Genomic DNA, 25,888 nt, shown 5'->3' on the forward strand with positions numbered 1-25,888 from the left:
TGCTAAGTCATTATTTTGTATCATTTAAACCCGCCTTAAAAGAAATTTATTCTTAGGGCCAGATTAATTCAGCAAATTTTTACTGAATAATCCCTATGCTCAGTAAAAAGTACAGCTTCTAAAATTATAGTGTCTTAGAGATATATTATATATATATATATATATATATATATATAAAAGTCTTAGAGATCATTTAAACTATAGCGAAAAATGATACTGAATTTTTCCTAAATAAAACACACAGAACTTTTCTTGCCTGCCAGATACTTCTTCACAAGTAACATGTTAGATTAATACTAAATATCTTTCACCATTTCCTGGAATAATGTCTCTGTTTCTGAGATCTGATCATTAGCTATAAAGCAGATGGCATTTGTACAATAAAATGAACCCTTTGGAGGTGTATTTTTAGACCTTTTCATTGAATTGTTTTGATAATGGAAAAGAACAACATACAGCCCACCCATGTAACTAAGTAGGGATTGCTTCTTAGTACAGTCAGTACTTAGTATTTTTGAACCAATTGTTGGAGAATGGGTTGCTGTTCTAAGACTCAGAATAGTTTACTATTGATTTGACTTCCTGGCCCACACTTTCTTCATTTAAAGTGTTACGAATTATATGTTTTGTTTTTCTAGTTACCTTAAACTAAAATAAGTATTGTTTTATAAAATCTGTAATGACCTCTTAAGAAATTTACACAGTTACTAATATTTAGACACAGCCTCTATCTTGTTCATTAAGGAAAGTCTTTTGGAAAGCAGAATTATTATACTGAATCTGAATGACATGCATGCTTATCAGCTACTTCTGGACAACCTAAGCTTCTAATCTACCCTATTAGCGTTCCAGCTGTGCCCACTGAGTTTTATAAATGCAAGATCTATGCCTGATTGTTCTCATTTCCACTCTATAATGTCAAATGATTAATAATTTGAATGCAATCAATAATATTGTAGTAACTTCGTATGAGAATGGATGATTACTAGACTTATAATGGTGATCATTTCATAATGAACTCTGGAGTTCAGCTGAGGATCCCCCTTGAGTCTTTGAGTACTGATCACTGGGTGTCTGTGTGTGTGAGAGGGATGGGGAGGGGGATGGTGAAATTCCAAAGGTTCAGGAAAGAACTCACCAAAAGGAACAAAGGAAATAGTACCTGTACAGCTCACACAGAAATAAGATAGCGCCTGTTTCCAGTTCACAGACAAGAAAAACCTCATAATTAGTGCTACCAAGTACGATGAACAAAAGACCTTTGCTTCAATAATTCAACAAAAATAAGTCTAAAACACTTCACTGGTCCTGTCAACGCAGCTTAAAAGAAAGACTCAGAGCCTAAAACTGTTTTCAAGAACCTGTATCCCAGAACAAGGCTAAAGAACATTTAGAAGAATTTTGAGCATCCACAAAGGCAAAATCCACAAATGTACCTGATCAAAAACTACTAAGAATGCAAAAGGCAGAAAAATGTGGCCTGTACCTAAAAAGAAAAAGAAAATAAAAACCAACCCATACAACAGAATCAGTAGTTCAGGACCTTAAAACAGTTATAATGACTATATAGCATATGTTTAAAAAGCTAGAGATAAGATTGAGTATGTGAAGTAGAATCATGGAAGCTCTTTTAAAATAATAAAAAATCCAAGGATGAAAACTATACTGTTTGAGATGAAAAGATAAACTGGAAGAAATTAATGGCAGACTAAGCATTGCAGAAGAAAGGGTTAAGGGCTTGTAAGACATACTATACAAAATGTAAAATAGAATAGAAAGTATCAAAAATTAAACAAAGCTTCAGTGAACTGTGGGATAACTTGTGTTTTATTAAATGTATCATTGGAGACTTCAAATGAAAGGAGGACTTCTTAAGGAAGAGAAAAAATATGAAATGAAAAAATGGTGCAAATATTTTAAAATCTGATGAAAACCACAGATTCAAGAAATTTAATGAAACCTAGAAACAAGAAAACTACACCAAGGTTCACAGTAATCAAGTGTCTCAAACAAGTGAGAAAGAAATATTTTAAAGCAGCTAAAGAAATAAGATATATAGAGAGGAAGAAATATAAAGATGATAGAATATTTCTTGTTGAAAAAAAAATGCACGAGATACAATTGAGCAACATCTTTAAAGTACTCAAAGAAAAAAACCTCTTGCTTAGAAGTTTATACCTAATAAAAACATCTTTCAAAAACAGAAGTGGGTGGGGGAAAGAGCTTTTCAGACATTGTTGTTCAGTTGCTCATTTGTGTCCAACTCTTTTTGACCCTATAGACAGCAGCACGCCAAGCTTCCTTGTCCTTCCCTGTCTCCTGGAGTTTGCTCAAACTCATGTCCATTGAGTCAATGATGAGATTCAACTGTTTCATCCTCTGTCGCCCCCATATATAAAGCTAAAATAATTCATCAACAGTAGATTCACAGTACAAGAAATGTTTCAGAAATATTAAATATTCCTTAGGTGGAAAGAAAATCGTACCAAATGGAAATATGGATCTATACAACATAATGAAGACCAGTAGAAATGGTAACTATTTGAATAAGTATGTAAGATCTTTTCTTATTATTTAAATGTGTTTAAACCATCACCCGATTAAAACAAAAAATAACAAAAGAATAGTGGGGTGTCTCACATATGTAGAAATAAATAGATGACAATAGACCAGAGACTGGGAGGGGAGAAATGAAAATATACAATTGCCAGGTTATAATGCTGAAGTGAAGTTGTATCATATAGCACCTTTAGAACAAAAGCTGTCATAAGGTAAAGGTTTACACCATAATTAGTAAGGCAATGAGTAAAATTACAAAACAGTTCGAGCTAATAAACCAAGGAAAGGGAGCTAAAGTTTATGCTAACAAACTCATTATCTTTTATTTCTCCTTGTTGCAGATATCTTCAACAAAATATCTCTGAGTTGTTCTTCCTAATCAACGTTTTAACATCTAACTCACCCTCTTTCCCACCAATGCTAGTCCTATTATCATCAATTTCAGTATTCACACTACAGAAAATTTTCTTTTCCAAAGATGGCCACAACAATATCTCTCATTCCATGTGTTTGCTCTTCTGCAGTATTACTTTGCCACCCTTTTCAAGAGCTAGTCTCTATCCTTCACTCCCCCTTGAATCTATGCGGGCCCTGAGACTGCTTCTACTAATAGAATATGGGGAATTTCCTGGTGGTCCAGTGGTTAAGACTCCAAGCTTCCAATACAGAGGATGCAGGTTTGATCCCTGATTGGGGAACTAAGATCCTGCATACTGCATGGCCAAAAAAAACAGAATATGGTGAAATAACACTCTATCACTGTTCTAGTTTGGGTGTAACCCTGTACTGGCTTTGTGGTTTCTGCTTTCTGCTCCTTGGAACACTCACTCTTGGGACACTTCCCTTTGTAAACCAGTGCTTGTGATGTGAGAAGTCCAAGTTACATAAAGCAACCATATGTTGGCAGTCTGAGCAACAGCCTAGCTGAGCTTCTGGCAAGCAGCCAGCATCAACTGTCAGCCCTATGAGTGAGCCATCTTGGACTTCCACCCAGTTGAGTGTTTAAAAGACGGTAATTTCAGCTAACCACTGGAACTAACCACAGTACTATGAGATAATACATTGTTGTTTTACCTAAGTTTTGATTAGCTTTGTTATACAAAAAGAGGTAACTGGAACATATACAAATAATGTGTTCAATATAATGGCCTCATAATTTCTTCTTTAAAAGAATTTTTTTTTTGGATGCTCTGTGAGGTATGTAGGATCTTAGTTCCCAGATTAGGGATTGAACCCATGACCCTTGCAGTGGAAGTAAGAATTCTTAACAACTGGACCACCAGGGAAGTCCTTCATAATTTCTTTACATCCTTTCCTCCCATGATCTTGTATTTCAATAGACTACTTTTATATAGACTTCCTGAGTCATATTTTCAGTTTAGTTCAGTCTCTCAGTCATGTCTGACTCTTTGTGACCCCATGGACTGCAACACACCAGACCTCCCTGTCGATCACCAACTCCAGGATTTACTCAAACTCATGTCCATTGAGTCAGTGATGCCATCCAACCATCTCATTGTCTGTCGGCCCCTTCTGCTCCCTGCTTCAATCTTTCTCAGCATCAGGGTCTTTTCAAATGAGTCAGTTCTCTGCATCGGGTGGCCAAAGTATTGGAGTTTCAGCTTCAAATCAGTCCTTCCAATGAATATTCATGACTGATTTCTTTTATGATGGACTGCTTGGATCTCCTTGCAGTCCAAGGGACTCTCAAGAGTCTTCTCCAACACCACAGGTCAAAAGCATCAATTCTTCAGCACTCAGCTGTCTTTATAATCCAACTTTCACATCCATATATGACAACTGGAAAAACCATAGCTTTGACTAGATGGACCTTTGCTGGCAAAATAATGTCTCTGCTTTTCAATATGCTGTCTAGATTGGTCACAATTTTTCTTCCAAGGAGTAAGAGTCTTCTAATTTCATGGCTGCAGTCACCATCCACAGTGATTTTGGAGCCCCCCAAAATAGTCTGCCACTATTTCCACTGTTTCTCCACCTATTTGCCGTGAAATGATGGGACCAGATGCAATGATCTTAGTTTTTTGAATGTTGAGCTTTAAGCCAATTTTTTCACTCTCCTCTTTCACTTTCATCAAGAGGCTCTTTAGTTCTTCTTCACTTTCTACCATAAGGGTGGTGTCATCTGCATAACTGAGGTTATTGATATTTCTCCCGGCAATCTTGATTCCAGCTTGTTGCTTCATCCAGCCCAGCGTTTCTCATGATGTACTCTGCATATAAGTTAAATAAGCATGGTGACAATATACAGCCTTGACATACTCCTTTTCCTATTTGGAACCAGTCTGTTGTTCCATGTCCAGTTCTAACTGTTGCTTCCTGACCTGCATTCAGATTTCTCAAAAGGCAAGTCAGGTGGTCTGGTATTCTCATCTTTTTCAGAATTTTCCAGTTTGTGGTGATCCACACAGTCAAAGGCTTTGGCCTTTCTTGCTGCTGCTGCTAAGTCGCTTCAGTCCTGTCTGACTTTGTGCGACCCCATAGACGGAAGCCCACCAGGCTCCCCCATCCCTGGGATTCTCCAGGCAAGAACACTGGAGTGGGTTGCCATTTCCTTCTCCAATGCATGAAAGTGAAAAGTGAAAGTGAAGTCACTCAGTCGTGTCTGATTCTTTGCAACCCCATGGACTGCAGCCTACCAGGCTCCTCCGTCCATGGGATTTTCCAAGCAAGAGTACTGAAGTGAGGTGCCATCGTCTTCTTTGTTTGGCCTTTGACCAGTCAATAAAGCAGAAATAGATGTTTTTCTGGAACTGTTGTTTTTTCGATGATCCAGCAGATGTTGGCAATTTGATCTCTGCCTTTTCTAAAACCAGCTTGAACATCTGGAAGTTCATGGTTCACATATTGCTGAAGCCTGGCTTTGAGAATTTTGAGCTTTACTTTATTAGCATGTGAGATGAGTGCAATTATGTGGTAGTTTGAGCATTCTTTGGCATTATCTTTCTTTGGGGTTGGAATGAAAACTGACCTTTTCCAGTCCTGTGGCCACTGCTGAGTTCTCCAAATTTGCTGGCATATTGAGTGCAGCACTTTCACAGCCTCATCTTTCAGGATTTGAAATAGCTCAACTGGAATTCGTTCATAGTGATTCGGCCATAGCTTCCTAAGGCCCACTTGACTTCGCATTCCAGGATGTCTGGCTCTAGCTAAGCAATCACACCATCATGATTATCTGGGTCGTGAAGATCTTTTTTGTACAGTTCTTCTGTGTATTCTTGCCACCTCTTCTTAATATCTTCTGCTTCTGTTAGGTCTGTACCATTTCTGTCCTTTATTGAGCCCATCTTTGCATGAAATGTTACCTTGGTATCTCTCATTTTCTTGAAGATATCTCTAGTCTTTCCCATTCTATTGTTTTCCTCTATTTCTTTGCATTAATCACTGAGGAAGGCTTTCTTATCTCTCCTAGCTATTCTTTGGAACTCTGTATTCATATGGGTATATCTTTTCTTTTCTCTTTTGCTTTTTGCATTTCTTCTTTTCACAGCTATTTGTAAGGCCTCCTCAGATAGCCATTTTGCTTTTTTGCATTCATTTTTCTTGGGAATGGTCTTGATCCCTGTCTCCTGTACAATGTCACGAACCTCATTCCATAGTTCATCAGGCACTCTATCTATCAGATCTAGTCCCTTAAATTTATTTCTCACTTCCACTGTATAATCATAAGGAATTTTATTTAGGTCATACCTGAATGGTCTAGTGGTTTTTCCTACTTTCTTCAATTTAAGTCTGAATCTGAGTCATATTTTAATACTACATCATATCATTACTAATAACTCATATACTCCATTTAAATTTCTCCTCTCTTTGACCACTACGACTTGCCTTTTTAGTTAATAAATTTAATCCAATAATTCCTCAAATGCCCTAGGAATTCCAATTCATTGATTTATCCATCTCTTGCTTCCTTACAAAGTCTCACTTCAATCCTTACTCAGCTTAGATTTCAAGGCCCAACGTCATTATTACTCCACTGCCAAAACTCTCAAGGCCCTTGCCTCTCTCTCCCTGAATTGAGCTTTACAGGCAAAACATAAACAAATCCAAACATCACTTTCTCAGTAACTGCATCTGAGAATGTGACTGGAAGCACTCCAGTGTATACACGTGCACACACACACATCCTGTTGGCTGTCTACTTTAAATTTGTCACCACCTTATAACTGTCCAACATCCCTCCTACAATTACAAACATTCTTTTATTCTCCCCGACGATTATTTCACCTCAAACCTCCAATAATTCCCCACTTCTCCTCAGTCCCAACTGATAGCTACACTTCTGATTTTACTGAGAATATGGAGGCAATCATAAAGGAACTATGTGCACCACTCCTAATGGTACCAATTTTCCTGCTCCATTCCTGCCACTTTCCCTCCAGATAAAAGAGATGTTTGAAAGCTTCCCTGGCGGCTCAGTGGTAAAGAATCCACCTGCCAATGCAGGAGACACAGATTCAAGCCCAGATCTGGAAAGATCCCACATGCCTCAGAGCAACTAAGCCCACACACTACAGTATTGAGTCTGTGTTCTAGAGCCAGGGAGCCACAACTACTGAAGCCCGCATGCCCTAGAGCCTGTGCTCTGCAGCAAGAGATGCCACCTCAATGAAAAGCCTGCCCACCAACTGGAGAGTAGCCCCCCAACTAGATAAAAGCCAGCACAGCAGTGAAGACCCAGCACAGCCATAAATAAATCTTTTTTTTTTTTTAAGAGAGGGATGTTTTCCCTGTTTCTATCTAAGGCCAATTCATGCATAGATTGATTGTTCAGGAAAAAGGATTCCTTCTTTCCTACTCAGACATCACTCTAAAGTTATCCCTGTTCTCCCCTGTCCCTCAATTTTTACTTCAGGGTGGGCCATCCTAAAATGTTCCTCTGTGGCATGTAGATGGTTTTACTGAAGAAATAGCCAATGCAAGAGGGACACTCTGATCATCCTTTCTGTCTCCCTTAAAGTAGGAAATAAATCACTTGTGTGAAAATTCTCTACCTGTATCTGGAGACAGAAGGACATCCTCACCAGAGACAGAGAATTCAGGCCAAGAAGTCTGTATAAACATTTTTAGTCCTTTAATTTACTACCTAAACTCAAATTCTGTTTAGATTCTTCACTAATTAAGCACCCAAAACCTAACTTTCCTTGTCTTCTCAGTTTTCCATAGATATATATTCATTGTTTCTTTGTCTAAAAAGGTATAAAGTCTCCCTGCTCTGGTCACATCTTAGATCTTATTGATATGAGACCTCCTCCATGCACATAAATGAAATTTACTGTGGCATCATGATAGTTTGAATCACTGATATGGGGCATTTCTTTTAGGTTTCTTCTGGCAAATCATCCTGCTTTGCCTGATTCTGAGTCCATATTTGGTTTATCTCCGGGCCTTCCCATGTATGCATGTGCATCTAGCAAAGATGGATTCTTGTGAAGAGGCCTATGGGTAGGTTGACATCACCTACTATGGGGTGTCGCCCCCTCCTTTTTAACTTTCAAGGAAGGTCTCCTTGACCTTTAGAATGAGAAATATATAGTTTCATATCTGGGCAGGGCTTAACTCCTCCTCCTCTGCATCTTGGAGTATTTATCCACAGGGGACAAACTCTAGCTATTCAGCCTGGGGTCCATCTATCTCCTGCCTCAATTTCTACCTAACACCAAACAGAAGTCCCATGATCCCACATTTATCTCCAACTACCATGCTATGTATATATTCTCCTTTACAGCAAAGTTGCCTGATGTGTCTCCACTTGCTGTTTCTTCTTCTCTCCATTTTCAAAAACAAATGAACCTTCGTTTGTTAAGGTTATTGGCAACTGCTGCTGGTGCTGTTCAGTTGTACAGTTGAGCCTGACTCTTTGCAACCCCAGGGACTGCAGCACACCAGGCTTCCCTGTCCTTCACTACCCCTCAGAGTTGACTCAAACTCATGTCCATTGAGTCAATGATGCCATCCAACCATCTCACCCTCTGTTGTCCCCTTCTCCTCTTGTCCTCAATCTTTCCCAGCATCAAGGTCTTTTCCAATAAATCAACTCTTCAAATCAGGTGGCCAAAGTATTGGAGCTTCAGCTTCAATATCAGTCCTTCCAGTAAATATTCAGGATTGATTTCCTTAAGGATTTATTGGCTTGATCTCCTTGCTGTCCAAGGGACTCTCAAGAATCTTCTCCAGCACCACAATAGGAAAACATTATTTCTTCAATGTGCAGCCTTCTTTATGGTCCAACTCTCACATCAGTACATGACTACTAGAAAAACCATAGCTTTGATTAGACAAAACTTTGTTGGCAAAGTAATGTCCCTGCTTTTGAATATGCTGTCTAGGTTTATCATAGCTTTTCTTCCAAGGAGCAAATTTCTTTTAATTCCATGGCTTCAGTCATTGTCCTCAGTGATTTTAGAGTCTAAGAAAATAAAGTCTGTCTCTGTTTCCATTGTTTCCCCATCTATTTGCTATGAAGTGATGGAGCCAGATGCCATAATCTTTGTTTCTTGAATGTTGAGTTTTAAGTCAGCTTTTTTACTCTCCTCTTTCACCTTCATCAAGAGACTCTTTAGTTCCTCTTCATTTTCTGCCGTTTGGGTGGTATCACCTGCATATCTGAGGTTAATGATATTTCTCCCAGCAATCTTGATGATAGTGTTTATATCAACCATCAACTTAAAAAACAAAAAACCTCAGAGTATGAAAATAATTTTGCATGTATTTATTTAACAACTATTCATTAAATAGAAGCATAAATAAGTGAATGATGATAAATATGATAATTAAGTACTGTTAAAACCTTGGTGAATAGTACAAATGAACAAAATTCTTTACTCCACTCTCTGTACCTCCACTTCTGTAGGTTTCTTTCAGCAGTAGGTGTAATTGAACTTAACCAGTATATGCATTCTTCCTGGGATGTTCTAAAAATACATTCTTCTTTGATTTACTAAAATAAATTGCTCAAGAGTGTAGCAAACATGAACATAATTAGCCCTAGAAATAGATTTTCCTGTATGTCTTAAGAAGAAGAAAAAAGGAACTGAGATATGGATCCAAAAAAAGCTAAGGAAAGAGTGGGTGAGCTGAGTTTAGGTTAACAAAAAAGCAACAGAAAACAGAAGTTAAAGACAAGGAAGGAAGATAATTATGTCATAACACTATTTTTTAAATTAATTTTAAAAGAAAAAATAACTTTTGTTTCCATCGTATGTGCCAACATCATGTGAGATTGTGTTGTACACAGAATGCAATGACAGTACAAGTTAAATAAAGAGTTGGTTGAATTCATCACTGTGAACTCAGCACTTTGATATCCAAGTAAGCGCTAAAAAAATTAGGCTTTCAAAAATCCCCAAGTTGGAGAGTCTAGGTTGGAAATGAGGCCTTGGGACTCCCCTATTACCACCACATGTGTCCTTTGGGCTAAGATATCATTGAATGGCATACTATTGGAAATAAGGAATATTCTATTTGAATCCAGACTACTAATCATTTCAAGGTGATCTTGAGTCAAGGGCACATAATAATATGCATCAAATAGTATCACCCAGTTCCTTTACCTTTACTGCTTCTCTAATACTAAAGAAATGATATGAATAAGTAAGGATAATAGCTTTTATCCACACCAATTAAAAAAGAAACAAGTTATATTCATTACTTTCTGTGAAAAAAAAAATTAGCAGGAATCAGCTCACTATTATTATAAGTTTTACCACTGTGGACAACTTTCCACAAGATGATTTGTCAAAGGAATTGATAAAACTACAGTATTTCCCACATTTTCTCATAAGGTCCATTTCTAGCTCATCAGAAAAGTTAATGGAAATAATGAAATTCAGGTTAAAATATCACCTTTACACACATATCAAAAGCAAAGTCAAAAAATAATAAATTGACTAAGAAATATTGATATAAAAAATAATATCCTAAAAATCAATTCAAAAAGTCATTTACATATACACACACACATACACACAGAGTAAAAAAATGGGCAAAAGATGGGAAGAATAAATATAAAAAGTTTCTTAAATAGAAGAAAAGATATTTATGATCACTCATAAAAAGAGATGCAATTTATACATTTACTGAAAAGAGTTTTACCTTGTGGTAAAAACTTTTTACCTGATAGTGGGAATATACATTTGTAAAGTTCCTAGGAAGGGCAATTGTTTATACTATCAAAATTATAAATACACATCCTTTTCAATATTCCTGCTCCTGGAAATTTATCTTTAGGATATTAGCCTGATGCCATTTATTATGATCATGTTTGTAATTGAAAATTTGTAAACAGCATATGTGTCCATTAATTAAGATTATTTTCTAACCATTAAAAAAAAAGAGGATTAAAAAAAACATTTGCAAAATTTGATATCCATTCATGATTTTTAAAAGAAACTCTCAGAAAATTAGGAGTAGAAGGGGATTTGATGAAGGGCATTGGCTTAATCAGAGTTCTCCAAGAGAAAAAGATAGATTATAGGATATATCCAACAGGGTATAGATAGATTAGATGCAGATATAGATAGATATAAGAAGAGATTTATTCATAGGAATTGACTCAAACAGTTATGGAGGCTGAGAAGTTCCACAATCTGCTGTCCACAAAGCAAATAAACCCAGAAAATAGATAGTGCAATTCTGTTCAGTTTCAAAGTCCTGAAAATTTGGAGTCAGTGGTGTAAACTAGTTCTGATCTGAATCCCAAAGCCCCAAAACCAGGAGTGACACTGTCTGATGAGAGATGATGGATGTCTCAGGTTGAGTAGACTGGCCTGCCTTCTGTTCTATCCACACATTCAGTGGGTTGGATGATGCCACCAGCATTAGTGAGAACTATCTTTACTCAACCTCCTAATTCAAATGCTAACCTCTTCTGGAGATACTCTTACACACATACCCAGAAATAAGGTTTACCAGCTATGTGTACATCCCTTATCATAATGGTCAAGTTAACACATAAAGCTAACCATCATGGGCACCTACAAGCTTAGAGCTTGTAGAAAAATCTTAGAGCTAATACCATTTACTGGTAAAATATTAAATTCATTTTCCCTAAGATCAGGAACAAAGCAAGAAGGGTCACCTCACCACTCTACTCAACCTTGTACTAAAGGCCCCATTCAGTGCAATAAGGTAACAAAAAAGAAAGTAAAAGGCATCCAGATTGGGGAGATAAAACTGACTACTAAGAGTAAGTTCAATTACAAATTGTTACAGAAATATAGGTACAAATTCAGAAACCTTTGATTTTTGAAGGGAGATAGATAGGAGAAGGGTTTTTACATGATGCAAAATAACCAACTTTATTTTTAAAATGTCAGCTTTTCAGTAAAGTTTGTCAGTTGTGCTGTTGGAATAAAAGTGTTTGTACTGCCTACAAACCCTGCTTTTGGAGTGGGCACAGAAATATATAAAATATAATTGTATAAACATATATCTTATATCTACTTACTCTTTACTGTCTGCCAGTTTTGTGCTAAGTTTTTAATGCACATAGACTGATTTAATATTTACAAAAAAGGTATGGAGAAAGTTCCCTTATTATTTATATTTCTTCATTTTTTTAATCTGGCTGCACTGGGTCTTAGTTGCAGCACTCGGGATCTTCACTGTGGAATGTGGGTCCTAGTTCCCTGCCCAGGGATCAAACCTGGGCTCCCTACATTGGGTGCATGAAATCTTAACCACTGGACCACCAGGGAAGTGCCTATTATCTGTATTTGATGAATGAGAAAATCAAGACACAGAAAAATTAAATAACTAGGTTGAGGTGATGCAAGTAGAAAGTTGGTATTTTGTAGAACAGCAATCAATAACAAAGCTACAAAGAACAGAGTTTCATGTGTGGTCGTAGGAACTGCAATTTGGAAGACAAAGATTTGGGTAAAACCAAGAGTGTACAGGAAAGAAAAACAGCCGGGAGTTTATAAAGGCAAAAGGCATATGACTGTTAAAGTTACAAGAGTTATGACTGATTCTGATGCAAGCCTCTCAGCTCTATTTTATAGAGCTTTCTTAGTAATATCCATTCCACCTTGATTTTCCATCACAATTCCAAGCTCATGCTTCACCACATAGGTGAAGTCCATGGATGAAGGCAATAGGGTCACTGCTGAAGGTGTGGACTGGGCTCTAACACAGAAGGGACAAAGGGGCTGGGAGAAGTGTTGAAGGAATTTAGAGAATTCCTTCAGCATTTGAAGGAATTTAGAGAATTCTGGCAAAAAATTAGATGGTGGGGTAAGAAATAGCAGCCTATGAGGGTAAAAGGTTGGAAAATCTGTGAAAACCTTGATTAACATAGCAAAGAGAGTAAGAAAAAAATAGTCTGGGGTTGAACAGAGAGGCCTAGCAGAGGGAAATAAAACTTAATTTAGAACTTAATTACCACTGGAATGTTTCTTCTGAGAAGGGCATACCCCCTTTTATGGAGAAAAAAATAATTTAGCAAAACAATGCTATTGTTGCTGAGTATCCGTTATAAAGGGTTAAAAGTATTAGGGGAATCACTGACTAAAACTGCCCCTCACTCTCTCACCCCCCCAATTCCACCCCCAACCCCTAGCCAAGCCCAATAGTAACCACATGAATGAGTTATCTTACAACAGGAGGTCCTGGTAAGGAACATGGAACTATTATAACAAGCTACCACCAGCCAAAAGAATTCAAGAAATGTCAAAAGGAGAGAGGAGATGCCTGTTCTTATATTCTACCAACCTCCCAGAATCCTTGCTGGAATCCATCTTGGCTGAGAGATGCTTGTGCCACCAGGAAGGACTCTAAGTCAGAGTGATTGGCCAGAAACAACCTGGAAAATAACCCACAACTATAAAACCTGGGACTGCAAGCCATGTAACAGAGCAGTTCTGAGTTCTCTCACCTGCTGCTCTGCCCTTGGGCGCCCCTTCCCAATAAAGTCTGTTGCTTTGTCAGCTCGTGTGTCTCCTCAGACAATTCATTTCCAAATGTTAGACAATTTGAAAGATTGTCTAACAATCTTCAGGCCCTGGAGGAAGTCCCCATTCCTGCAACAAAAGGAAGCTATTGCCTGAATTTAAACACAAATTACACAAAAAAGTCTCAATCTCTCAGTCAGTTCCCCCTCTTTCTTCTGACAGGTCACACTTTCCATCAATAATTGAAATGGGAAATGGTGGTTTACTTTCCTGTGTTTTTCCCTTGACTGTGATAAGCAAGAACAGATCCTACTTCTTTTCTACAAATATGTGTTTTGAGATATTTGTCCCTCCCCGCCCCTCCAACACATATACCTTAATGATTTAAATACATTTATAGTACCATTAAAACCTGGTAGGGACTCAGTGCTATCCTTTTATCTTACAAATGAGAAAACTGAGACTTCCAGGAGTGAAGTGACTTGCTCAGGGTCACACAGTAAATTAAGGGATTCCAGATGAATGTGAAGTTACTCTCCACCCAATTCTACCAAAATACATCCTAGTGCTCACATTGTCCCCTGGGTGCTCCTCATTGTGCTGATATGAATGTGCATGTGTGCACACATACACACTTCCAACTGAAACAAGAAGGGAGGGGCATGGCACAACCTTTAAAAGTATCAGGCGAGTGTATGCTCCTCGATTTTTGTCTCGTCACAACAAAGATTTGGAGTGATGGACATTAAAGCCCCCTCGGCGTGTCACAGCTCTCGGGTCTTGGACAGACCGTGTTATAGCTCTCAGGTCTCAAACAGACCATGTTATAGCTCTTAGACAAATCAGTGTTACAGTGTTACAGCTCAGTGTTACAGATCTTTTTTTTTTTTTTTTTTTTTACTTTACAATATTGTATTGGTTTTGCCATACATCAACATGAATCCACCACGGGTGTACACATGTTCCCAATCCTGAACCCCCCTCCCTTTATTTAGAAGATAGCAGGAAAATCCATCTTTGAGGCATGAGGGCATGTCCATACAAAGATGCGAAGAGAAGAGCACCCCAGCTCGCGGAAGAGAGACAGACAGCTAGCTTTGTCTCCTCTTTTTATGTTTTTTTCTTTCCGCTGGGCCTGCCCTATGCAAATTGTACTTAGTCAGGAGTGCTGTTCTACCTGAAGTCCTCACTCCGGTCCTCAGACCTTCCTTTGACCTTCCTCTGTTCTATTTTTGTGGGCTTTTCCCTTCCTTGTCTTTTAGCCACCGCCATTTCGGACTCCTTTTCCCTGTTCTAACTACCTAACAAAAGAATAACATAGACAAAGGACATGACAAAAACTGGTTAGAACCAACTGGGTCCAAGATGACAGACAAGTCAACTTCCAGAGGAGCTTGAACCTCAGTGTACACTTATTGTGATACATCAGCACACTAAATGACACACCCACAGGCACCATGACAGTACTGAGGCCAACCATCAAAGACCAAGAGTGCGTTGTGTCCCAATTCCTGAAAATCCCTCCCCTTATCTAAGATAGTTGGAATAATCCTCCTACTCATTAGCCTATGAAATAATCCACCCCTATAAAAACTGACCGCCCTCCACCCTGGTGGTAGTCTTGCCTTCTGAGATGGCCCACGCTCTGTCGGTGGAGTGTTGTTATTATTGAGTCACTAAGTCATGTCCAACTCTTTGAGACCCCATGGATTATAGCCAACCAGACTCTTCTGTCCATGGGATTTCCCAGGCAAGAATATTGGAGTGGGTTGCATTTCCTTCTCCAGGAGATCTTCCCAAACCAGGGATCAAACCCGTGTCTCCTGCATTGGCAGGCAGATTCTTTACCATTGAGCCATCAGGGAAGGCCTTGTGGACTGTGTATCTGAACCTATCTTCTTTTACTTCACTATGGCTTGCTCTTGAATTCTTTCCTGTGCAAAGTCAAGAAATCACACTTGGTGGCCATCCCAGGGACTTGCTTGAAAACTGGGACGTGACCATCCTCTCCAGCCCCACTTTCTTTCCTGCACAAAATTAGTTAACTGAAAAGAAGGGCAATACATCAAGCCACTTCTTTTACATCAAGGACATCGCCTATGATGTCCTTGGTGGAGACTAAATTCTCCATGGTTTTTAATTCTTTCCTCATTTTCTGCTAATCACTTTACAATTAATTTTCACATGAAACAGTGAAGGAGAAGTGTTACTAATGCAGATTAAACCTAAAGGTAAGTTGTGACTGTTGCCATTACTTTGTGAATAGCACAAGAATTGAGGAATATTTTTCTAATATTTAAAAACTGTTATCTAATTTGGAAAAAAATGTCCTTGTGTCATTAGAGAAACAAATGAGATTTTGACATACATCATTATTTCACTTTCATCTTACTTGTTAGAATAAAGGAAAATATCAACAAATATCTATGGCAGAAGTACATGTAGAGAGATTGCTAAATATTTACAAGGGTAGCTCAGACAGTAAAGAATATGCCTGCAATATGGAAGACCTGAGTTTGATCCCTCATTCAGGAAGATCCCCTGGAGAAGGAAATGGCAACCCACTCCAGTCTTCTTGCCTGCAGAATTCAATGGACAGAGGAACCTTGAGGGCTATAGTCCATAGGGTCACAAAGAATCAGACATGACTGAGCAACTAACACTACTATTTCTAACCTAAGATCTGCAACCTCTTCCTAGACCTTTGCCCACAGATGAATTTCAGAATGTCCATTATATTATATTTAACATCCACAAGCACACAGTATAGTTTTCTGTGAGGTAGTCCATAGCACTCATCAGATTCTGAAAGAATATAACAAACCAAAAAATGTGTGAATCACTAGTGTAACATATGGTGCACCAGACTGGCAGGAAAAATATTTTAGGCAACCTGTATTCTAAAATCCAACTCTACTCCTTATGCATTTGGCCTAATCATTTAACTTCTCTGAATCCCATTTTCACATCTAAGTAGATTTAGGACTTGCTTCTTAGGTTATTAGAATCAAACAGGAGAGGACACACATTAGATAACCATACTCAGGAGACCTAAGTTCTCATCTATTTACTTCTTGAACTGTGGGACCTTGAGCAAGTCATTTAATCTAGCTGGATCTGAACTCCAGCAGCTTTGGCCTGAAATGGCTAGAAGCAGGATTTTGGTTCCCTGGCCAGAAACTGAAGTCAGGTCACAGCTGTAAGAGTGCTGAATCCTAGCCACTAGACCACCAGTGAAAGTGATCTGGTTCTGTTGGCCTTGTAGAAATGAATTTCCACAAAAAGCCAGAAACTAGTGAAACAAGTAAAGTGTTTATTAGGAGGGAAAAAGTATAAGTGGATAGACTCACATGGGCAGTTCAGAGAGAGAGTTGTACTCTCATGGTATGAAATGATTATATGGAGCGATATCTTCTGGGTTTCCTCTGGCCAATCATCTTGCTTTGCCTGGTTCTGAGTCCATGCTTGGTTTATCTCGTTTCTCCGCTATATGTGTGCATGCATCTCTTAGCCAAGATGGATTCTAGTGAAAAGGGCTATGGGTGAAGTCTAGTGAAGAGACCCATCTATCTCCTGCCTCATTTCCACTGTAGTGATAGGGGAGGGTGTAGTGTCCCCACATCCAAGCAATTCTCCAGCACCTGCCAGGTATCTTACAATTCAGTTCAGTCTTGACATTATCTACCTGGCAATAGCCTTAGATCCCACAAGTGAAGGGTTCAGTCCTGTAACTTCAAATGTCAATCATAAGCCTAAGTTGCTACCTGTCTTTCTGACTGACTGGCTGCAGGTTGGAAATTTCTATGACCTTCTCCTTGGGTTCAACTAACTTGCTAGAGTCGCTAATAGAATTCAGAGAGACATTTTACTTACTACTTAACTGGTATATTATAAAATGATATAACTCAGGAACAGGTTGAAGGAATAAATGCATAGGGCAAGGTGTAGGAAAAGGGCCTGAAGCTCCCATGACTTCTCTGAGCATACCACTCTCTCCAAATCTCTACCTGTTCACCATCTCATAAGATCTTGAACTTCATCCTTTTGGGTTTGTATAGAGGCTTCATTTCTTACATATGATTGATTAAATTATAGACCATTGGCAAATGAATTCAATTTCTAGTCCCTGTCTCCTCTCAGAAGGTTTCAGGGAAAGGGGGGGCAGGCAAGTGGTTGGAGGAATTGAAAGTTTTCAACACTCAAACCACCTTGGCTCCACTAGCAACCAGCCCTCCTCCTCACATTAACATAACCAAAAACATCTTCCCTACAAAATTCCAAGTATTTTAGGAGCTCTGTGTTAGGAATGGAATCAAAGACCAAATATTTATTTCCTAGAATAAATCACAATATCACAGCATTTTTGAAATTTTTAGTTTTAGCAGAACCCTTTCTTCAAATGAAGTCACACATGTAGAACTATAAGTAGTATATGAACTATAAGAATTATATGAACTATTATAAGAAATATGTGTGTATATTTTAGGCCATCCCAAAATATGCCTATTTGGTGTATGGATTATTTTGAGTTAGTATTTTTAAGGAACAGCAAACACAGGGAAAGCTCTGAAAACTGAGTATAAATAACCATTTTGTAAGGGAAATTTACATTTACAAGGGCAACTTTTACTTGTAAGGGTGTTTCCCTCTCAGTTCCCTGAAGAGAAAGACGACAAACATTTTAGAAACTCTTATCAATGGAGAGGATCATCTAAGCACCAACTACAATCTGCATTAGAGCCAAACCCTTCTTCACTGTGCTCTGTGTGATAACCTCCCATAGCTAGCTACTCCCCTAACTCCACCTCACCTCAACTTTTTCTTTTGTCTTGTGGACAGGGAATGTTCCCTGCTATTCCAGTAAATAAAGAATGTTGCCCACAATTGCAGTTCTACAAAGATCAAGTCATCAGTCTCTAGCTGCCCTGATGGTGGATTCTGATAGAAATTCAGGATGGAGAAAAGCAGGAAGAATTTTGTGCTTTGGATACTGATCCTCAGACAGTTTAGTTGTATATCTAAGGAATACTTTCAATGAACCCAAACTCTTGTATCTTCTCATAGCACTTGAGACGCTATTAACTTGAGATGCTCATTCTTTGTGATTAGCAGTACAGTAAGTCCCCTACAAACAAACGAACCTTCAAGTTATGAACTTTTCAAGTTATGAACCTTCAAGTTATGAACTTCAAGTTATGAAATTTTTAGCCTGAGTTTCAACAAGTTCTGACATTACTAAAATTAGAGCTTGCCCTCCATCTCCCATTGCTGTTGATGTCTCAGCTCTACCATCTCCCACCTTCTCTCCCTCCTCCAGTCGGTAACTCTTCTTGCTTGTTCACTTGATGCCAATCCCTGTATGCCAGCTGGTGTACTGTACCACTGTACTTTTCAAGGTACTGAATGATTAAAAATGTTTTCTTTCTGTATGGCTTTATTTATGGGCTTCCCTGGTGGCTCGGACAGTGCAGAATCTGTCTGCAGTTTCCTTACTGCAGGGTTACTACCTGGAGTAAAGAAACCTAATCTGCCTGGGTTCCATCCATGGGTCAGAAAGATTCCCTGGAGAAGTGAATGGCTACCTGTTCCAGTATTCTTGCCTGGAGAATCCCATGGACAGAGGAACCTGATGGGTTGCAGTCCATGGGGTCACAAAGAGTCAGACACGACTGAGCATGCAGGCACACTATAAGATTAAAAATATTTTCTTTATTCTTTGTGGGGTTTTTTTTTGTTTGTTTGTTTTTTCACGTATTATTTGTGTGAAACAAACCTATTACATTAGAGTACTATTAGCCAATTGTGTTAGTTGGCTAACTTTGTTGGACTTACACACAGATTGGACTTACAAATATGCCCTAAGAATTGACCTTGTTCATATATAAGGGACTTACTGTAATCTTTCAATGCTGCACTGAATGTTTTTTGTTTTTTGTTTTTTTGTTTTATTCAGAAAAACCTCTTATATATCTTTTTCTTCCTTTACCTGTCTGTTGTAGTTCCTCAGAGGTAACTGAGAGGATGTCTCCCCAGGTTATAGTTTTCAGTAAGATCCCTGAATAAAAATTAACTCACAACTTTTAAGTTGTGCATTTTTCTTCAACTGACAGTTTTGATAACCATGAAGGGATTCAGAGCAGACTTCTCTCCTTCACCTGAACTCTCCAAGTATCCAGAGCCTTGATACCAGCAAAGGCCTCTTGTGTCCATTTACCTCATTAGTGAGAACAGACGAATCTGGATAAGTATCTCCTGGTTCTCAGATATCCCAACTATTGCTTGATGAACCTGAGTTTTGTTTGGTGCATGTGTGTTGAGTCATTTCAATCTTGTTCAACTTTTTGGGACTCTATGGACTGTAGCCTGCCAGGCTGCTCTGTCCAAGGGATTCTCTCTCTAGGCAAGAATACTGGAGTGGCTTGCCATGCCCTCCTCCAGGGGATTGATGCATAACAAATATGTGGTTCCCCAGTTGGAAGATACTGAAGGATGCCCCTCTGGTTGAAAAATGCTAGTGTAATGGGGAAACAGTGGAAACAGTGGCTGACTTTATTTTGGGGGGCTCCAAAATCACTGCAGATGGTGACTGCAGCCATGAAATTAAAAGACGCTTACTCCTTGGAAGGAAAGTTATGACCAACCTAGACAGCATATTCAAAAGCAGAGACATTACTTTGTCAACAAAGGTCTGTCTAGTCAAGGCCATGGTTTTTCCAGTGGTCATGTATGGATGTGAAAGTTGGACTATAAAGAAAGCTGAGCACTGAAGAATTGGTGGTTTTGAACTGTGGTGTTGGAGAAGACTCTTGATAGCCCCTTGGACTGCAAGGAGATCCAACCAGTCCATCCTAAAGGAGATCAGTCCTGGGTGTTCATTGGAAGGACTGATGTTGAAGCTGAAACTCCAATACTTTGGCCACCTGATGCAAAGAGCTGACTCATTTGAAAAGACCCTGATGCTGGGAAAGATTGAAAGCAGGAGGAAAAGGGGACAACAGAGGATGAGATGGTTAGATGGCATCATCGACTCAATGGACATGGGTTTGGGTGGACTCTGGGAGTTGGTGATGGACAGGGAGGCCTGGCATGCTGTGGTTCATGGGGTCACAAAGAGTCAGACAAAACTGAGTGACTGAACTGAACTGAACTTAAGTATAGTCCAGTTGAAAAATTCTGAGAAGATTTTGTTCAGTTTAAAGACATTCAAGTAGGTTAAGTAGGTTGAGAGACACTGGGAAGATTTCATTATGAATGTACAGTGTTTATACTGACAAGTACTTGCTTAATTGCTCCATGAATCAAGGCAAATTGGAAGTGGTCAAACAAGAGATGGCAAGAGTGAATGTCGATATTCTAGGAATCAGTGAACTGAAATGGACTGGAATGGGTGAATTTAACTCAGATGACCATTATATCTACTACTGCAGGCAGGAATCCCTTAGAAGAAATGGAGTGGCCATCATGGTCAACAAAAGAGTCCGAAATGCAGTACTTGGATGCAATCTCAAAAACGACAGAATGATCTCTGTTCGTTTCCAAGGCAAACCATTCAATATCACAGTAATCCAAGTCTATGACCCAACCAGTAACGCTAAAGAAGTGGAAGTTGAACGGTTCTATGAAAACCTAAAAGATCTTTTAGAACTAACACCCAAAAAAGATGTCCTTTTCACTATAGGGGACTGGAATGCAAAAGTAGGAAGTCAAGAAACACCTGGAGAAACAGGCAAATTTGGCCTTGGAATACAGAATGAAGCAGGGCAAAGACTAATAGAGTTTTGCCAAGAAAATGCACTGGTCATAGCAAACACCCTCTTCCAACAACACAAGAGAAGACTCTACACACGGACATCACCAGATGGTCAACACCGAAATCAGATTGATTATATTCTTTGCAGCCAAAGATGGAGAAGCTCTATACAGTCAGCAAAAACAAGACCAGGAGCTGACTGTGGCTCAGACGATGAACTCCTTATTGCCAAATTCAGACTTAAATTGAAGAAAGTAGGGAAAACCACTAGATGATTCAGGTATGACCTAAATCAAATCCCTTATGATTATACAGTGAAAGTGAGAAATAGATTTCAGGGCCTAGATCTGATAGATAGAGTGCCTGATGAACTATGGAATGAGGTTCGTGACATTGTACAGGAGACAGGGATCAAGACCATTCCCATAGAAAAGAAATGCAAAAAAGCAAAATGGCTGTCTGAGGAGGCCTTACAAATAGCTATGAAAAGAAGAGAAGCGAAAAGCAAAGGAGAAAAGGAAAGATATAAACATCTGAATGCAGAGTTCCAAAGAATAGCAAGAAGAGATAAGAAAACCTTCTTCAGCAATCAATGCAAAGAAATAGAGGAAAACAACAGAATGAGAAAGACTAGGGATCTGTTCAAGAAAATCAGAGATACCAAGGGAACATTTCATGCAAAGATGGGCTTGATAAAGGACAGAAATGGTATGGACCTAACAGAAGCAGAAGATATTAAGAAGAGGTGGCAAGAATACACAGAAGAACTGTACAAAAAAGATCTTCACGACCCAGATAATCACGATGGTGTAATCACTGACCTAGAGCCAGACATCCTGGAATGTGAAGTCAAGTGGGCCTTCGAAAGCATCACTACAAACAAAGCTAGTGGAGGTGATGGAATTCCAGTTGAGCTATTCCAAATCCTGAAAGATGATGCTGTGAAAGTGCTGCAGTCAATATGCCAGAAAATTTGGAAAACTCAGCAGTGGCCACAGGGCTGGAAAAGGTCAGTTTTCATTCCTATCCCAAAGAAAGGCAATGCCAAAGAATACTCAAACTACCGCACAATCGCACTCATCTCACAAGCTAGTAAAGTAATGCTCAAAATTCTCCAAGCCAGGCTTCAGCAATATGTGAACCGTGAACTTCGTGATGTTCAAGCTGGTTTTAGAAAAGGCAGAGGAACCAGAGATCAAATTGCCAACATCCACTGGATCATGGAAAAAGCAAGAGAGTTCCAGAAAACCATCTATTTCTCCTTTATTGACAATGCCAAAGCCTTTGACTGTGTGGATCACAATAATTGACTGTGTGGATCACAATAAACTGTGGAAAATTCTGAAAGAGATGGGAATACCAGAATACCTGATCTGCCTCTTGAGAAATTTGTATGTAGGTCAGGAAGCAACAGTTAGAACTGGACATGGAACAACAGACTGGTTCCAAATAGGAAAAGGAGTTCGTCAAGGCTGTATATTGTCACCCTATTTATTTAAATTATATGCAGAGCACATCATGAGAAACGCTGGACTGGAAGAAACACAAGCTAAAGTCAAGATTGCCGGGAGAAATATCAATAACCTCAGATATGCAGATGACACCACCCTTATGGCAGAAAGTGAAGAGGAACTCAAAAGCCTCTTGATGAAAGTGAAAGAGGAGAGTGAAAAAGTTGGCTTAAAGCTCAACATTCAGAAAACGAAGATCATGGCATCTGGTCCCGTCACTTCATGGGAAATAGATGGGGAAACAGTGGAAACGGTGTCAGACTTTATTTTTCTGGGCTCCAAAATCACTGCAGATGGTGACTGCAGCCATGAAATTAAAAGATGCTTACTCCTTGGAAGGAAAGTTATGACCAACCTAGATAGCATATTCAAAAGCAGAGACATTACTTTGCCAAGAAAGATTTGTCTAGTCAAGGCTATGGTTTTTCCTGTGATCATGTATGGATGTGAGAGTTGGACTGTGAAGAAGGCTGAGTGCCGAAGAACTGATGCTTTTGAACTGTGGTGTTGGAGAAGACTCTTGAGAGTCCCTTGGACTGCAAGGAGATCCAACCAGTCCATTCTGAAGGAGATCAGCCCTGGGATTTCTTTGGAAGGAATGATGCTAAAGCTGAAACTCCAGTACTTTGACCACCTCATGCGAAGAGTTGACTCATTGGAAGAGACTCTGATGCTGGGAGGGACTGGGGGCAGGAGGAGAAGGGGATGACAGAGGATGAGATGGCTGGATGGCATCACTGACTCAATGGACATGAGTCTGGGTGAACTCCAGGAGTTGGTGATGGACAGGGAGGCCTGGCGTGCTGCGACTCATGGGGTCCCAAAGAATCAGACACGATTGAGCAACTGATCTCATCTGAAAGGAAATCTTGCCCTAAAAGTTATAAAGTTGCTTTTTTTTTGGACATTCCAAAATTAATTTTTGTGTGTGCACATATAAAAAAACCTAGTTTAGGAAAAAACATATTTTCAGAATTCTGACCTTAAAAGAACAAAAGAACTCCTCCTTCCTTCTAGGAGGAACTTGTATTTCTCTCTCTCTGCCTTTGAGATGTAAATTTTCTAATCTTCTTAAGCATTTTGTTCCCTGTTCTGAGGGCTTTATCTCTGCCATCCTAAAGGTACACATATGGTGTGCATTTGGCAGTCAGTCAAATGGATTAGGATTCCAAGTAGTCCTTTTGTCTGGTTATGCCAGCTCTCAGGAAAACCTGGCCGATGGGGTCGCAGGCCATGAGGAATCTTTGTTATCTTGGCCTCAGTTGTGTCCACCTGTGTACAATGAAAATCTTTACTTTCTTAAAGTATTTCGGAGAGTAAACTTTCTAGATCTTACGAAGGTTGCATCCTTTGCACTTTCTTATGGGAATGCTTCTTGCTTTTTATTGGTTTGAATTGCTATTAAGATACTACTGGTCAATGGCAAGATGATAAATCTTTTAGGTTGGAGAAGTTTCTAAATTTGGTAAAATTTTAGAAAGCTCTTGCTATAAACAGCTGCTTTACTGGTATCTATGAAAAGATCAAATTAGAATGTGCATACAAATAGATAATGACTAAACTTAAGAGTTGACTCATTGGAAAAGACCCTGATGCTGGGAAGAATTGGGAGCAGGAGGAGAAGGGGACGACAGAGGATGAGATGCCTGGATGGCATCACCGACTCAATGGACATGAGTCTGGGTGAACTCCAGGAATTGGTGATGGACAGGGAGGCCTGACTTGCTGCGGTTCACAGGGTCTCGGAGAGTCAGATACGACTGAGTGACTGAACTGAACTGAACTGAAGCTTAAGAACTCCCCTTTTTTAAAACAAAAAGGAACAATCATTTGGGAAGCCTTATTTGTGGTCTTGGTTTCCCCTCAATGAATCTTACAGATGTTATTAAAAACATTAGATTAATGTTCATTAGCTTCACAGAGGAATAAGAAGCTGAGAGAAAATCTAGAGACTTCTTCCCAATAGGTGAAAATTTTAAAGAGACTTGTTCCAACAGAATGGTAACCTTCAGATAGTTATTTAAAAATAGAGACAAAGCATATTCATATTCATGGAATTAAAACAAAGTTCTGATATAGTACTATATCTAAGTTTGTACAAGCCAAAGGGACCTCCTTTTGGTTCCCCCAGCCTTAAAGGACCCCAAAGAAGTCAACTCTGTTTGCCCTAGTTTAAAAAAAAATAAGAAGAAAATTACACTGAACAACAATTTCTTGGGTTAACATTTAGGTCAATTAAGTTAAAAGATTGATAAAAGGATCCCCCTGAGTCCCTTGTCTCAATTCCTCACTGGGAGCTCCAAAGCCTTTTATACAAAAGTACATAAAATGGCCAGAGGACAAAAAGGAAAGTTTGTGGGACTACTTGTCAGATCAGACTTGTTGATGGAGTCTTAATGGAGGCTAAAATTAGGTATCAGAGTTGACACAAGAGAAATGAAAGCTTATAAGAACTGATATATTTAAAGAGGCTTTATATAAGATGGTTATATCTCTTTAGCCTAATTATATTTTGGGATAGCCATTATATCTCACTAGGGATGCTTGCCCTGCCTGGTATTATAAGACAGGGTATATAAATCTGCTGCTAACATAATATTAATTAAACATACTAAGGGAAACCAATAGGGTTACCTGAGCCCACAGAGTGTGAAATAAAAATCAGGAGCTAATATTTGGGGACTAATAACAAAAGCAAGATTTCCCAGGTGCCACTAATGGTAAAGAACCTACCTGCCAATGCAAGAGATGTAAGTGATGAGCTTTTGATCCCTGGATCAGAGGGCACGGATCCCCTGGAGGAGAGCATGGCAACCCACTAAGTATTCTTGCCAGGAGAATCTAATGGACAGAGGAGCCCAGTCTGCTCCATAGGCTTGCAAAGAGACGGACACGATTGAAATGACTTAGCATACATGAAATAAAAGCAAAAATTGAGAGTTAAGTTACTCTGGCAAACTTTTGAGGTCATTATAAATTTAACCTTAAAGTTCTAGAACATAGAAATCTTGAGTTCCAGTTTAATTGGAAATCTTCTTGCTAATATATACTTTTAAAAAGCAAATTAAAGAAAACGTGGCAGGGCAAATCAATTTTTTATATCATTTAGGTAATAGACCAATTCTTCAGGGAATTAAAAAGCAACTGTATTTGTCTTG

At 39.0% G+C, this 25,888-nt stretch overlaps 1 long non-coding RNA gene across 1 annotated transcript in view; it reads right to left on the bottom strand.

Moving 5' to 3' along the window:
- Nucleotides 1-25,888, bottom strand: part of LOC139184584 (uncharacterized) — a 71,875-nt gene that overhangs the window by 23,178 nt on the left and 22,809 nt on the right. The window lies entirely within an intron of this gene.

The sequence above is a fragment of the Bos indicus genome, chromosome 8 (genome assembly GCF_029378745.1).
Source record: "Bos indicus isolate NIAB-ARS_2022 breed Sahiwal x Tharparkar chromosome 8, NIAB-ARS_B.indTharparkar_mat_pri_1.0, whole genome shotgun sequence".
Lineage (NCBI taxonomy): Eukaryota > Metazoa > Chordata > Mammalia > Artiodactyla > Bovidae > Bos > Bos indicus.